The 15,233-nt window shown below is 37.1% G+C and overlaps 1 pseudogene; it reads left to right on the top strand.

Moving 5' to 3' along the window:
• The first annotated feature begins 12,872 nt into the window (after positions 1 to 12,872).
• Positions 12,873 to 13,903, top strand: LOC145071920 (uncharacterized; annotated as a pseudogene).
• The last annotated feature ends 1,330 nt before the right edge of the window (positions 13,904 to 15,233 follow it).

Here is a 15,233-nt window from a genome sequence, read left to right as displayed (position 1 = left end):
TATAAAGATTAGGGTTTCTTTGTTTTGGATAATAGTTGCCTTATTGGATAATTGAGAAAAATAAGGAAATTATCCTATCCCCATATTGTCGAAATCTAGAAGGGATATAGATTAGGATTAAATTAATTGTTTAATTTAATTAGATAATCCTTACAATATTTAATAAATTAATTAAAAGTTAATTAATAGATAAATATTAAATCTAATTAATTGGTTTATTTAAATTTAAATTTTAATAGTTTAAATTTCGAAAAAAATTTATATAAACCCTTGGAGTTTTAGAATGTTTTTAAAACACACCTAATATATATATATATATATATATATATATATATATATATATATATATATTATAATTAAAAGTTAAATATTATATATGTATCAGAATATGGTCAGTCAAATCGCTAGTATGCCTCATTCACGAAGCTAGTCTATAAGGGGGGTATAAGGAAACTGCCTATAAAATGGTAGTTGAATGGGTGTCCACTCTCACCCACCGCTTCCTTGATTAGTGGAGGGTCGTTACCAGAACGGATTTGATAAGACAACTGCTTCCCATTAAAAGTATAATGCTATTAAAGAAAGTACTAGAACACTATTTTTCAAAATCCCAACTCTAGTTACTTTAGGAAAAATGTGAAAAGTATGCTAATCCATGAAATTGCACATTATTCTTTATTGGTCGTTAGTGGAGCGTGTGTGGTTAACCGGCACACTAAAAGGCACTAATAAAGAGTAGTAATGGGTATCTTATAATTATCATTTTGATGGAGCGTGTGTGGTGTACCGGCACATCAATAGTCAATGATAAAGACAATAAGGTTACCAAGCACATTTGCATGGTTATTCACATCTAGTTTGTGATCCTCGGTATCCCAGTCACAAATAGTAGAGCATAATCTGAGATTAGAACATGCCATTAAATAGTTTTAATGTATCTCAAAAGAATTAGGAATTTCACTTCGTTTATTTTGTCTAATGGTGGAATTGGTGAATCGCCATTCAACTACCTTTATGAGATTTGAACTTGGATCTCGGCATCCCATTTCTAAGTTGTAAATCGTCATAGTTGGGTCCTAACCTTGATATGATATCTTTGGGTTATTATATTGAGGTGTCTTGGAATCTAACTAAAACTATCTTTCTTTTCAGATGTCTACTCCTGGAAACACTTATGCTTCATCATCCTCCAGCCACAACTTCTCTCTACTAAACATCTGCTCCAAAGTCGTTATGGATGCCTCCAACTATAACGATTGGATGCGTAACATCAAGATGGCGCTTAGATTCGAGGACAAAGAGTATGTCCTTGAAAAGGAGCTCAAAGAACTTGATGAGTCAAAAGCACTCCCGAAGAGTATGCTGCCTACAAGAAACACTATGATGATGCTACCAAAGTGGCATGCATCATGGTTGCAACCATGTCCCCAGAATTGCAAAGGTACTATGAGGACTACTGGCCTTTTGAGATGAACCAGGACCTTATGGAAAAGTACCATAAGCGAGCTCGTCAAGAAAAGTTTGAGGTAGTCAAGTCACTCATGGCTTGCAAGATGAGAGAGGGGGAATCGGTTGTATCTCATGTGCAAAGAATGCAACGCTACATAGAGCGTTTGGTCAAGCTCAACATTCACTTCGATGAGGAATTGGCCATTGACATGGTCTTGAACTCGTTACCTGATTGTTATGGTCAGTTTATCTTAACTTACCATTTGAACAACACTGAGCAGACTTTGGTCCAATTACACAACTTGTTGCAAACAGCTGAGGCAGGGATGAAGGGTAAAAGTGTACCCTCCACACCTGCAAGTGCCCCTGTCTTGGCCATTGGACAGGGAAAGGGGAAGAAGAGGAAAGGTCCTCCCAAGCAAAACTGGAAGAGCAAGGCTTAAGCTGTGTCATCTAGTAATGGCCCGAAGGCTAAGCCCAATGGTTCCACTCCCCATGTTTCTGATCCAAAAGAGGCCATTTGCTTTTATTGCAATCAAAAGGGGCATTGGAAGAGATCTTGCCCACAATATCTTTAAGATGTCAAGGATGGCAAATTGAAGCCATCCTCGGCAGGTATTTACACTATTTCTGCTAATAACTCATAATCTTCTCGTTCATGGGTCCTTGATACAGGATGTGGATTTCATATCTGTTCTGATTTGCAGGGGCTAAGGGAAAGTGAGGAGATAGAGCATGGGAAAGTCTTCACCAGTTACCAAGATCGGAGTTTATCAACTTTTGCTCAGTAATGATGTTAGATTAGATTTAATAAATTGTTGCTATTCGTCTGAGATGACGAGAAACATTAGTTCATTTCATGCATTGTTCAGACAAGGTTTTAAATATTCTTTTAATGATTTGAATGGTTCAATTTCTGTTTATAAGAATGGTGTTTTGTGTTTGAAGCTTTACCTTGTGATGGTGTGTATGAAACAGTGACTTGTGTTGATAGCTTAGGAAATAGTGTACTTAATATTGACTTGTCTAATAGTGTAGACAAGGCATGCTTGTGGCATTGTCGTCTTGGACACATTAACAAGAAACGCATAGCCCAACTCCAAAAGGATGGAGTGTTGGAATCATTTGACCTAAAATCAGATGATCTGTGTGTATCTTGTCTTTTGGGAAAGATGACAAAATCACCATTCACAGGGTCTTGTGAAAGTGGTGAAGGTCTGTTGGATCTCATACACACAGATGTGTGTGGGCCCTTCAGATCAACCACAAGGGATGCTAATCGATTCTATGTGACTTTCACTGACGATTATAGCAGATATGGTTACATCTACTTGATGAAACATAAGTTAGAAACCTTTGAAAAGTTCAAAGAGTTTAAGCATGAAGTCGAAAATCAATTGGGCAGAAAGATCAAGATACTTAGAGCCTATAGAGGTGGGGAGTATCTTAGTATCGAGTTCAACGACTATCTGAAAGAATGTGGGATAGTCTCACAATTGACTCCTCCTAGGACACAACCGTTAAATGGTGTAGCTGAGAGGCGTAATCGAACCTTGTTAGACATGGTTCGTTCTATGATGAGTCATGCCTCGCTTCCTATTCACTTCTGGGGGTATGCCTTAGAGACAGCCGCCCACATCCTCAATCTTGTCCCTACAAAGAAGGTTGCCAAAACACCTCACGAAAAGTGGACAGGGAAAGTTCCCTCGTTAGCACATATTAAAGTCTAGGGTTGTGAAGCTTTCGTAAGACGAGAGACTCACGACAAGCTAGCAGCTAGAAGTGAGAAATGTGTTTTCATTGGTTACCCAAAGCAGTCTTTTGGATATTTGTTCTACAGACCTAGTGAAAACGTGGTGTTTGTAGCTCGAAGAGGGGTCTTTCTGGAAAGAGAGCTCATATTCAAAGAGGACAGTGGGAGTACCATTGACCTTGAAGAGATTCAAGAGTCAACCAATGAAGGAACCTTATATGACACTAGCACTCAACCAGAGGAAACGGTTCCTGTTGAACCGGTTGATAAATCATTACCTCTTCGAAGATCCACTAGGGTGAGTGTGCCACCTGAGTTGTATGGTTTTCATATTACTTCAGATGGTGACACATTCATAAGTGACAGAACACTGGTAAACTTAGATGAACCAGTCACTTATAAGGAAGCAATGGCAGGCCCAGAGGCTTCCAAGTGGAAAGAGGCAATGGACAGCGAGATTAAGTCCATGTATGACAACCAAGTTTGGAATTTGGTTGATAGTGCACCAAGTCGGAAGACAGTTGGGTGCAAATGGATCTTCAAGAAGAAGACAGACATGGATGGGAATGTGCATACGTTCAAGGCTCAACTGGTTGCAAAAGGTTTCACTCAAACCCCAGGGGTTGACTATGATGAGACTTTTTCGCCGGTGGCTAAGATTAAATCTATTAGGATATTGCTCGCCACAGCTGCCTTTCATGACTATGAAATCTGGCAGATGGATGTCAAAACTGCCTTCCTTAACAGGAAGTTGGCTGAGGATGTTTACATGAGTCATCCAAAGGGTTTTGTTGATGCAAAGTTTCCCAATAGAGTATGCAAGCTTGAGAAATCCATTTATGGATTGAAACAAGCATCTCGCAGCTGGAATCTTTGCTTCCATGAGAAAGTCAAAGAGTTTGGTTTCTCTAGAAGTGAAGATGAGTTTTGTGTGTATATCAAGGCTAGTGGGAGTATAGTAACTTTTCTGGTGTTATATGTCGATGACATATTACTCATTGGCAACGACGTTCCAACCTTGAATGAAGTTAAGTCTTGGCTTGGAAAGTGTTTTGCCATGAAAGACCTAGGAGAAGCTGCCTATATTCTTGGGATTAGAATATTGAGAGATAGAAAGAAGAGACTAATTGGACTTAGTCAAAGCACATACTTGGATAAGGTACTAAAGAGGTTTAGTATGGAAAATTCCAAGAAGGGAGAGCTACCTATCCAGAGCAATACCAAATTGAGTAAGACTCAATGCCCAAGTACAGATGAGGAAATAGATGACATGAGTCGTGTACCTTATGCTTCCGCTGTCGGATCGATCTTGTACGCTATGACATGTACTCGCCCTGATGTGGCATTTGCTTTGAGCATGGTCAGTCGCAATCAGGGAAACCCAGGTAGAGCTCATTCGATAGCCGTGAAGAATGTACTCAAGTATTTGCGAAGAACAAAGGACTGGGTCCTTGTACTTGGTGGCAATGATACTTTGAGAGTAGATGGTTACAGTGATGCCAACTTTCAAACGGATAGAGATAACTTCCGTTCGCAGTTAGGCTGGGTATTCTTATTAAATGGAGGAGCAGTTACTTGGAAGAGTTCCAAGCAAGATATGGTGGCTGAATCTACTTGTGAATCAGAGTACATAGCAGCAAGTGAAGCGTCGAAAGAAGCAGCTTCGTTGAGGAACTTCATCGGGGATCTCGGAGTTGTTCCAACCATCCAGGAGCCTATGGAACTGTTCTGCGATAATGAAGGAATGGTTGCCTTGACAAAGGAACCGAGAGATCATTGTAAAACCAGACATATCGACAGAAAGTACCATTTCATCAGACACAGAGTAGAAGAAGGCCATCTTATAGTGAAGAGGGTGTCATCTGAAGATAACCCAGCAGATCCCCTCACAAAGGGTCTGAGTAGGGCTAAGCATATTCAGCATGCTCGGAGCATAGGACTGAAAGATGATATTAGTTTTAGTAGTTAGATTAGTTTTCTGAAACTTGTAACAAAGTAAATGTAATTGACTTTTGGTGATTAAATAATAAAGTATTATTTATAAGTTTGGGTTCTACCTTTTGTCAATTGTTTATTATTGTGTTTCATTTTTTCATGTTTTACTTCCCGAATAATAAGATTATTCAAACTCCACAGTCGCTCGTACTTTTGGAAGTAAGTAGTGAATCAAGACTGTCATGAACTGGATTGTAGATTGTCTAAGGATAGACATGGCAATGTATTTGCTGCAACGTTCATGAGTACTCATAAATTGATATTTGAGTATTGGATAAACCCTCGCTCAGAGTATTACTTCATGGAATTCATCACGAGTAATACTGAGACGATAATATCTTATAATCTTGAAGCAGAGATATATGAGTTGTGATTTGCAAGTCGGCTATGCATTGGTGATACGAAAATGCATGAGTAACTTGGTGTTATAAAACGTATTATCATGTATGGTTTGATGAGTAAAAGATACAAGCATATGAGTCAATGTTTATTCGTTCCTTTTTCCCTAACGGGAAAAGCGATATCAGTGGGCCCCTCGATGATTTGGTGTTGACTTGTGTGCTGGGTCGAGCCAGGACTAAATTGATGTGTTCAATTAAAAGTCCTACATCATCACAAATCAGGAATCGGGAAACATAGATTCTGGACAAAGAGGTTGATTGCATTCCATGTCTTTTGTCTAGGGATATCTAGCAGAACGAAGGATTATATGATCACTTATCTTAGGACACGTAACTGATTGGGTCAAAGTTCGGCAGCAACTTTTTGGAAGCTACAATTTGCTGGTCAAATTTAGAAGGCATACTAGCAATTATAGTTACAGACTTATCCAAGTGGGAGACTGTTGGATTAGGTGTCTAAGCCCATAACTATAATTGGTATGTACTTGAATTGATAGCAACACAGTGCTTTTGGGTTGCCCTAAAACCTAGCAACCAGACAAGGAAATTATGAAAGGAGAGATATTAATTTATTATAAGATTAATAAATTAATATAAATGAATTTATTAATATGTGAAAAGATTAATATATTAATAAGAAATCATTTTTTTTTAATTAATTGTTAGCCAGAAATTAATTAGAATTAATTTTGCGGTTAAAAGAATTGATTATAAGGTCCAGGGACTAGTTTGCAATTATCTAATAGTTGAGTGGAAGGCTCTAGAACCCCCTTGGATAAGGGTGGACGAAATCTTTAGGGGAAACCCTAATAATTTCGTCCATAGGGGCTTGGATAAGGCCCTTGGGTTTGCTTAGGCCCTAAGCAAAGGATAACTAGGGTTTCCCCTAAACCCTAGATCCCTCAGCTATATAAGGAGCCTCCTGGTTCATGTTTTGGTCACTCTTTTCTTTTGAAGAAACCCTAAGGGACGAAATTTTGCATACTCCCTCTCCCCTCTCTCCTCTACTTTCCTTCTTGCTAGTTTGGGTGTGATTCCATTAGAGACATTACACTTGTGGTGCTAAGCTTCCAAGAAGATCAAGATCAAGATCAAGGGAATTATCAATTGTTTACTATAACAATTGAAAGGTATGTAATTACTAAACCCTAGGTTGTAAATTTCGATTATAGCCTCTCTCCTCTAGGGTTCTTGTTTTGCAATTCAAAGTTGTATGTTCTATAGATAAAACATAGATCCAAAGTAGGTTGCATGTGAACTTAGGAATTGTTTTCTAGTTTATTTGTTTTACCTAAAACCCATCAATTACAGTTATAGTTATTAGACTTATCCAAGTGGGAGACTGTTGGATAAGGTGTCTAAGTCCATAACTATTTATGGTATGTACTTGACCCGACCCAGCATGGTCCATTTGGGTTGCATGGCACCATGCAATTGGATAGACTAAATGAGAGATATAACACTTGTGGTTATTAATATATTATAAGTTCTAATATATTAATAACATTATTTAATTAGTTTGATCATGAATTAAGTAAGTGATCAAAAGATAACTAATTAAATATATGGGTTGATTATGTAAATCATCCATATCTTGTATAGTGGGCTAAGAGGCTCCATGGATAATCAAGTTGGGTTAAACCCATTGGATGCTCCATGGGAGTTACAAACCCATGGGTCATGGAAATGAAGAGTCATGACACATTAGGGTTTACATGGTGTAACCCTAGATGTGTCAACACTATATAAAGTTCATGTTTCTCCCAAAATCGGCTACACAAGCATACTTGTGGGCTAGAGCCGATTTTTGAGTGTTGTAGTTTCTCTCCAAGTTTACTCCATAGCATTTGGTGTTGTGTGAAGCGCTTGAGGCATCACACTTGGGGTGCTAGGCTCACAAGGTTTCAAGGATCAAAATCAACAACAAGGTATGTAGTTCTATCTTTGATTTAAGTTAAAAATTTTCCCCATGTATGCTAGATAGGATCATAACCTTGGAAATCAACTTTTCATGATAATTAGACAAACATAGATCCAAGGTTATTAGGGTTGCATGTACACTCAGGAAGTGTTAGAATGCTCAAAAACCCATCAGTTAGGACTACCCATCCTTCGATGGCTTTGACCTTAGAAGGATCCACATGTATCCCTTCTTGACTAACAACATGACCCAAAAAGTTCACACTACGGAGCCAGAACTCGCACTTAGAGAGTTTTGCGTATAGCTTCTCAGTTCGCAGGGTATCCATGATTTGTCGAAGATGTTGGCCATGCTCTTCTTAACCTCAAGAGTAAACTAGGATGTCGTCAATGAAAACAATATCAAAGTTGTCGAGGAATGGTCGGCAGATTCGATTTATTAGGTCCGTGAATGCGGCAGGGGCATTCGTTAGACCAAAGGGCATTACGACAAATTCATAATGTCTGTAACAAGTTCACAAGCGGTTTTGGGGATATCCTCTTCCCGGACCTTGATTTGATGGTACCCAGATCGTAGATCTAGCCTTGAGAAGTAACTAGCTCCTTGGAGCTGGTCAAATAGATCGTCGATTCGTGGAAGTGGATAACGATTTTTTACAGTGAGCTTATTTAGTTCTCTGTAATCAACGCACATCCAAAAAGATCCTTATTTCTTCTTAACAAAGAGAACTGGAGTTCCTGATGGCGAGAAACCGGGTCGGATGAATCCTTTGTCCAGAAGTTCACTGAGTTGGCTGGACAATTCCTGCATCTCCGCATGAGCCAATCTGTAAGGCGACTTGGCGATGGGAGTAGCTCCTGGCACAAGGTCAATTTGAAACTCGACTTGTCTTTCTGGGGGTATCCCCGGAAGATCTTCAGGAAAGACATCTGGGAACTCACAAGCTACATGAATGTCTTGATTGTTGACCTATTCCTTGGATTTATCCACTATATGCACCAGAAACGTCAAGTCCTTCTTTTGCAGATACTTTTGTGCCTTGATGCACGAGATAAGACGAAGGTTCGTGTTGGGTTTATTCCTTAAATAATTAGGGTTTCGTGATTTGGAAGGTGAAGGCGAACGGCCTTCTTGTGACACATAATTTCAGCGTTGTGGGGGCTTAACCAATCCATGCCAATAATCACATCAAAACTCCTAATGGAAACAGACATTAAGTTTATTCGAAAGACGTGTTGGTTTAGGGCTAGGGTACATCCGATATAGATTTCCCCAGTGGATTCTATTTTCCCATTGGCCATTTCCACCGTAAAGGTTTCATTGATCTTCTGGGGAGCGATTTTCCCGTGCGGATTTCCCTGGTGGGGCAGGGTGCTCCTGCTGCGCCTCACTGACGGGTGATGTGGTGGAGTCCTTGCCTCGGTCTTGTCCTTCCTCCATGTCTTCATCGGTCTCATCGAACTTGTAGTCAGTGTCCGTTTACTCGTCAGGCCCAACGTCGTGTGCTTCTCCCTCGGGCTCGTCCTCGATCATCTTGTGGGCCACTAGGGCCTGATAAAGCTGAATGCCCTGCTGCTCCCTTTCCATAACAACTGATAGGAGGTACATGAGTAAACTATTATCAATCCTAAGATGTTTTAACTATTGCATAAAAGGGGTTGATGGAAACCAGCCATGCTGTCTGCGAGAGTGTATAAATATGCTAATATTATTCCTAAGACGTTTTATTTATTGAATACATTGAGTTGATGTTCTCTTCTTGGTGATAAAGGGGGGTATTTGTTTTGTTCAGAGTTGTTTTAGTCCCTCTTTGGTTTATAGTTGCATATCAATGTGTGGTTAGATATGCTAGTTCACTATAAACAAAGCTTTGATACCAACCTGTCACACCCCCGAACCAGACGGCGGAAACGTCCGACGGCTCACGTGACTTAAATTGAATATCATCACAATGAATATACATGAATCATAACATAAACATCACCATGAATTAATGTATTACTACTGATATTGTTTACATCCAGTACAATGTTTTAAATATTACACATTCATGACATAAATTGTTTGAGAGTTTAACAACATAACATCTTAGCATTACTTGATATTACCCTTCTGCTTACCTATTACCTGAGAATACAAGTTATTTTGGAAAACGTCAACATATGAAATATTGGTGAGTTCATAAGCAATGTTGTGATAAAATGATTTGTGTAGTTTTTAAAACCCAGAAAATCCGATATTTTCTTAAAAGACCATTGTTTATAGAAAGGTGTGATGATCCGTAAATATATGCATGATGATTTCAACACATGTATAATTGAAAAACTTTGTATTAACTGCACAAGTGCAAAATGTTGAACTTCCCCAGAAAACCCGATGTTTTGCAAAAACATAAAATACAGTTATTTCTCAAATTGTGATACCGCCATGATGAATGATTTTTGATTACTCTTCCTTGATTACTCGGGTGGTGTTGGATTAATTATAGGTTGTGAGTCGTTATAATCATGCATTAATAATGACTAGTTGTAACTACAGACTTATGAACGATCCTTAGAGGCGTCGCCCGTTATCACTCACTTAATCCAAACAGCCTTGATTACTATTGATTAACGACCTGAATCTGTTTACTTTGATCACTCATAAGCCTAACAAACGAGGAGAAGAGGAGTACGAAGTCCTGCAACTTCCGTGAGTTATTTTACACCCTGCTCCAGAGTATCACTTAACGAAAGAAGAGAACGAAAGTGAGAGGATTTGGAAGGAAAGAAGAGAAGTTTGGGTTCTCCCTAGTTTTTTTAAGAGAAGAGATGAAGAGAACAGATTTGGGAGGATTTGTACCGTTCCAAACTTTCCTCCCAAAATGGGCGGAATTGAAGAGAAAGAAAACGCCTGGAAGATAAAAGGTTAGATTATGACCAAAATACCCTTTAGCCTAATAATAAAAGGATATGTTCCCTGATTCTACCTGATTGATCAACTTTTGCCTCGTCTTCTTCTCTATTACAAACACAGGTACCCAATTTCTTCTTATTTTGTTCTTTTTTTTTGTTATTCTTCTGTCTTCTATTCTACCCGTGTTTCAAAGAGACTATCATCTTATCTAGTCTATATTCCAAGATGATGACATAATTTTAAGCAGTCGGGGTTTAGTAATTTGAGTTTCAAAAAGGTTCAGGTAAAACTAAGCTAATTTACTTTAGATAGTGTCATAGTGCAATTTGGTATATTTTACTTGTTTTCTACTCGATGTGTATTTGGTATCACCATGTAAGATAAAGTTTGACCATGTGTTCCAAAACATAACAATAGTGATACACTGTTTTGATTGTTAATGTCCCAACTTTAAAGATGATGTAAAATTCTAGATTTCAAAGGTTGATATTCAACATTGATCATTATAATGGGTACATAGAATGACAGAATAGAAGTGGGTAATCAGATTTGTTGTATCAATGTCACATTTAGAAATAGCAAGTTATCAACGGTTGTCACAAGTTTTATATCCATAATCATTCATTACTACATGTATCCTATAAGTATGAATATTTTTAAAGCATTAAGTTTGTATCAATAGGGTCTTAATAAATAATCTCACTTTAGAAAAAAGTTTGCATCAATGGGGTCTTAATAAATATTCTCAAATTGAAGCTAATTACATGTTATTTTTATCAAAATGACTGTTTTGCCCTTGAATTACGTTCAATTAATCAGAATGACTATTTTGCCCCTGGATTACATTTTAACTTTTATAACAAAAAAAGTTTATTAATTATAATTAATAAATCAACTCTTTATAATTACATGTTATTTTTATCAATGTTGTTTTAATTGAACTCAAACTATTTGATCATGTATCAGAAAAAGGGATTATTTCATATATAGTCCTTATGGATACTCCGGTACTCAACCCTACTCATGCTTTAAGAGCCCGACAATTGCAAGTCGTTAACTTGATTTGCTTGTTGTTGACTTTTATTACACAACGTAATATGGCCAACAAAAAGCGGGTTAGGTTACCCACTAGAAAAGTTATTTTAGAAAGACAAGTTGTATGGGAAGAGTTGCTACACAATCTTTTAGAAGGTGGTCAATATCGTGACCTTATTCGTATGAGTGAAAACGCTTTTAGGAGATTGTGTGAAATCTTACAAATTGTAGGTGGTCTACGACGTACACAACGCATGTCCGTTGAGGAACATGTTGCTAGATTTTTGCATATTGTAAGTAATGATTTGCGAAATCGGTTTACCTCGTGGATGTATCGTCGCTCTAGATCAACAATGAGTAGGTGCTTCCATAGAGTATTACGATCGATTATAGCAATAGAAAGTCTTTATATTCAGCAACCTACAGGTGATGTTGTCCCGAGAGAAATTCAAGAAAGTAGGAGATTTTATCCTTTTTTCAAGGATTGTATAGGGGCAATAGATGGAACACATGTTCGTGTCCATGTGCCTAATAGAGATACCCCTAGATACCGTAGTCATAAGGGATACCCGACAATAAATGTAATAGCTGCTTGTACATTTGATTTGAAGTTTACGTATGTGTTAACGGGTTGGGAGGGTACTGCATCAGACTCAAGAATAATAAAGAACGTATTTACTAGAAATGATAAACTACTAATTCGATCAGGTAATTTATTAAACCAATGTAATTTCAATATCTAATATTTTTCAATAATATTGATTATGCTCTTTATAGGTAAATATTGTTTAGTAGATGGGGGTTTACCTCATACGAATAAACTAATGGAGCCATATAGAGGTGTTAGCTATCATTTAAAAGAGTACTCCATGCGTGGTCCACAAAATTCTAAAGAGTTGTTTAATCTTCGTCATGCTTCCTTACGTAACACCATTGAGCGAGCTTTTGGTGTCCTTAAAAGAAGGTTTCCTATCATTCGAAGTACAACATAACCATTTTACTCTTGTGAAACACAATCTGCCATATTTTTGGCATGTTGTATTCTACACAACTTTTTATTAGATGAAGACCGCAACATAAATCTTGAAGATGTGGTGATGCAGGAGATCTTAAACGGACCACAAGAGCAAGATCATCGTAATTCAACAAAAACAGATGAGGGTAATAGAATGGTAGAGCAACTAAGGAATTCAATTGCAAATGAAATGTGGGCGAATTATTTGACACATTCAAACAATTAAATTAATATGTAAAACTAGTTTCATTTTGATACATTTTGTTTTCAATTTCACATTGTATTGATGATTGGTTTTTGAGATTAATTATGTTATTTACCCTTCATATTTTTGATTAGTATTATGCTTCATATTGTGGTCTAACAATCTACCATTCTTTAATTTTTATTCCTATGTGCAAAGTCATCATGATCAAACAGGAAGCTAGTGGTAGTGAAAAGGAACAAGTTAAATGGTCAGATAAAATGGATTATGCGTACATCCAAGCGATGATTAAACAACAAGAGACAGAAATAGGGTGAATGGTAGTTTCACACCAACTACATATGCTCAAATGGTTGAGGAGTTGAACACAAATCATCAAATGGATATTACCAAAAATCATTTGAAGAATCGCTACAAAACCATAAAAAAACATTTTTCGCAATGGTACGATCTGTTTAGGGGAATTTCATTGAGCGGGTTCTCTTGGAATTCATCTACTCAACTAATAGAAGCGGAGGAAGAAGTATGGGATAATTTAATAAAAGTAAGTGTTCCTTTTATGTCTATGTTATTTTTTTAAATATTTTATGTTATTGTTTGCAATATTAATTATTTTTGTGTTGTTAAACAGTCAAAACCTAAGGCTGCGTCGTTAAGGACAAAAAAGATTGCATACTTCGATGGGATGTTGGTATTATTTGCAAGGGATAGGGCATCTGGTGGACATGCTGAAACAGAGAAAGAAAGAAATGCCCGATTAAATAAAAATGAAAATATTCAAGTTGAAACAATTAAAGAAGTTGATGACATGTTAGCTAACAATGAAATTCATTTGGAGAACGAATATGTTGATCTTGATGATGACATTCAGGATGTTATTCCACCTCCTTTTTCACAAGAACAGTCTTTAGGTGCAAAGAAGTGTAAGAGTAAAAAGAGGAAATTTGATGACGACGAAGAAGAAGAAGATATTAACTCAAAGATAATGAAATCGGTTGATAATGTGGCTGGTGCTATCAGGGAGGGTAATATAATTTTTGATAGAGCTTATCCTCGGGAATATATAGGGGAAGAAATTTATAGAGAATTGGAGTTGGTGGGTTTGGAACCCCATGAATTACCGAGGGCTCTAAATTTTTTGGCAACAAATCAAGCAAAAGCTAGGACATTGTTTAGTTGTCCCCTTCAGATACGGATGGGTGTCCTCAAAGATATGATGGGTGCACGTGATTGAATAACCTTGGGTGATTGTGACTGGATTGATCTAATGCGTTTATGATTTTGTTTTTTTTTTGTTTTTTTTTTTGAGTTGTTTGTGGTTTTCATTTTGCATCTTCAAAACAATTGAATAACATGCGGTTTTCCTTTTTACAATTTACTTTATATTAAAATAAAATTATTTTGTTAATGTTTTAAGTAGAGGGGAGGAAGGGAGAGTTGGTTTTTTTGGGGGGTGGGGGTGGGGGGGTAGGGGGTACGGTAGAATGAATGTAGGGATGTAAAGACTTAATATTCACTCAAAAACATAAAAGGGAATAATTGTCTTTTTTTACTTTCTTTGCTTTCCTTTAATGAACTCGGGAGCACCTAAAATGACTACTTTCTTTTCCTTTCTTTCGAACTCGGTAGCATTGAATACTTTATTATTTCCGTTCCCTTACTTTTCTTTTCTCTCCTTGTTCTTCCTTTCTTTTCTTTTCTTTCCTTTAATGAACTCGGGAGTAGGGTGTTAGGGTATCAGGGATGCGAAAGACACGTTGGCCCATCTCACATTTGATTACTTTGACCTTATGACAATACTAATGGATCACTAGGGCCCAATAGCACTTAAAAAGCTATTTAAGGTCCCTTTACATGGAATCAGGTCATAGAAGGCCCAATAACATATAATCATTATCCCTTGGGCCCAAAGATCATGTTAACGGACTTGCAAGGTCCAACAAGCATGATTTGAAACTTTCAAGCCCAAGTGTCGAATGTTTACTTGTCTTAGGTATCGCATATCTACTAGAGAGTTCGATTTAACGATTATTATTTTGTATCAACTCGAGACCGATCGATTCGTTTATAACGATGATTTGGAGTTATACGTGTATTTGTCTTTGCGATTTTTGGTATGCTGTAGATTGTTATTTTTGACTCAATATTTTATACATAAAATAATTGGTTTAAAATATGTGGTTTGACCCCTTTCAGACCCTTTTCTTTTTATAAAATAACAATTTTAGTCCTTTATATAAGAGAAAAGTAATTTTAACCCCTTGAAACATTTTTCTTGACACTTTTGCAATCAGATTTGTTGAAATGATATTATTAACCCAAAACTTATTTTGTTAACTGTTTCAACCCTTTCAGAATATTATTTTTTTGGTTAAAGCCCAACTTTTGCAAATTGTACACTTTTAGCCCAAAATCCAAAAACTTTACATTTTCAATCCTTTTTGGAAATGAAAACCATCTTTAACCCTTGAAATAGTTTTGTTACACTTTTTATCCTCTGTTTTAGCCCATAAAGCTAAGAATTACATTTTAAGTCCTTTGAAGATTATAATGTTCAGAAAAAA

The sequence above is a fragment of the Lactuca serriola genome, chromosome 1 (assembly GCF_051521515.1).
Source record: "Lactuca serriola cultivar US96UC23 chromosome 1, Lser_US96UC23_V15, whole genome shotgun sequence".
NCBI classification, from domain to species: domain Eukaryota; kingdom Viridiplantae; phylum Streptophyta; class Magnoliopsida; order Asterales; family Asteraceae; genus Lactuca; species Lactuca serriola.
Note: the sequence above shows the minus strand (reverse complement) of the source record. Positions and strands in the feature narration are given on the sequence as shown.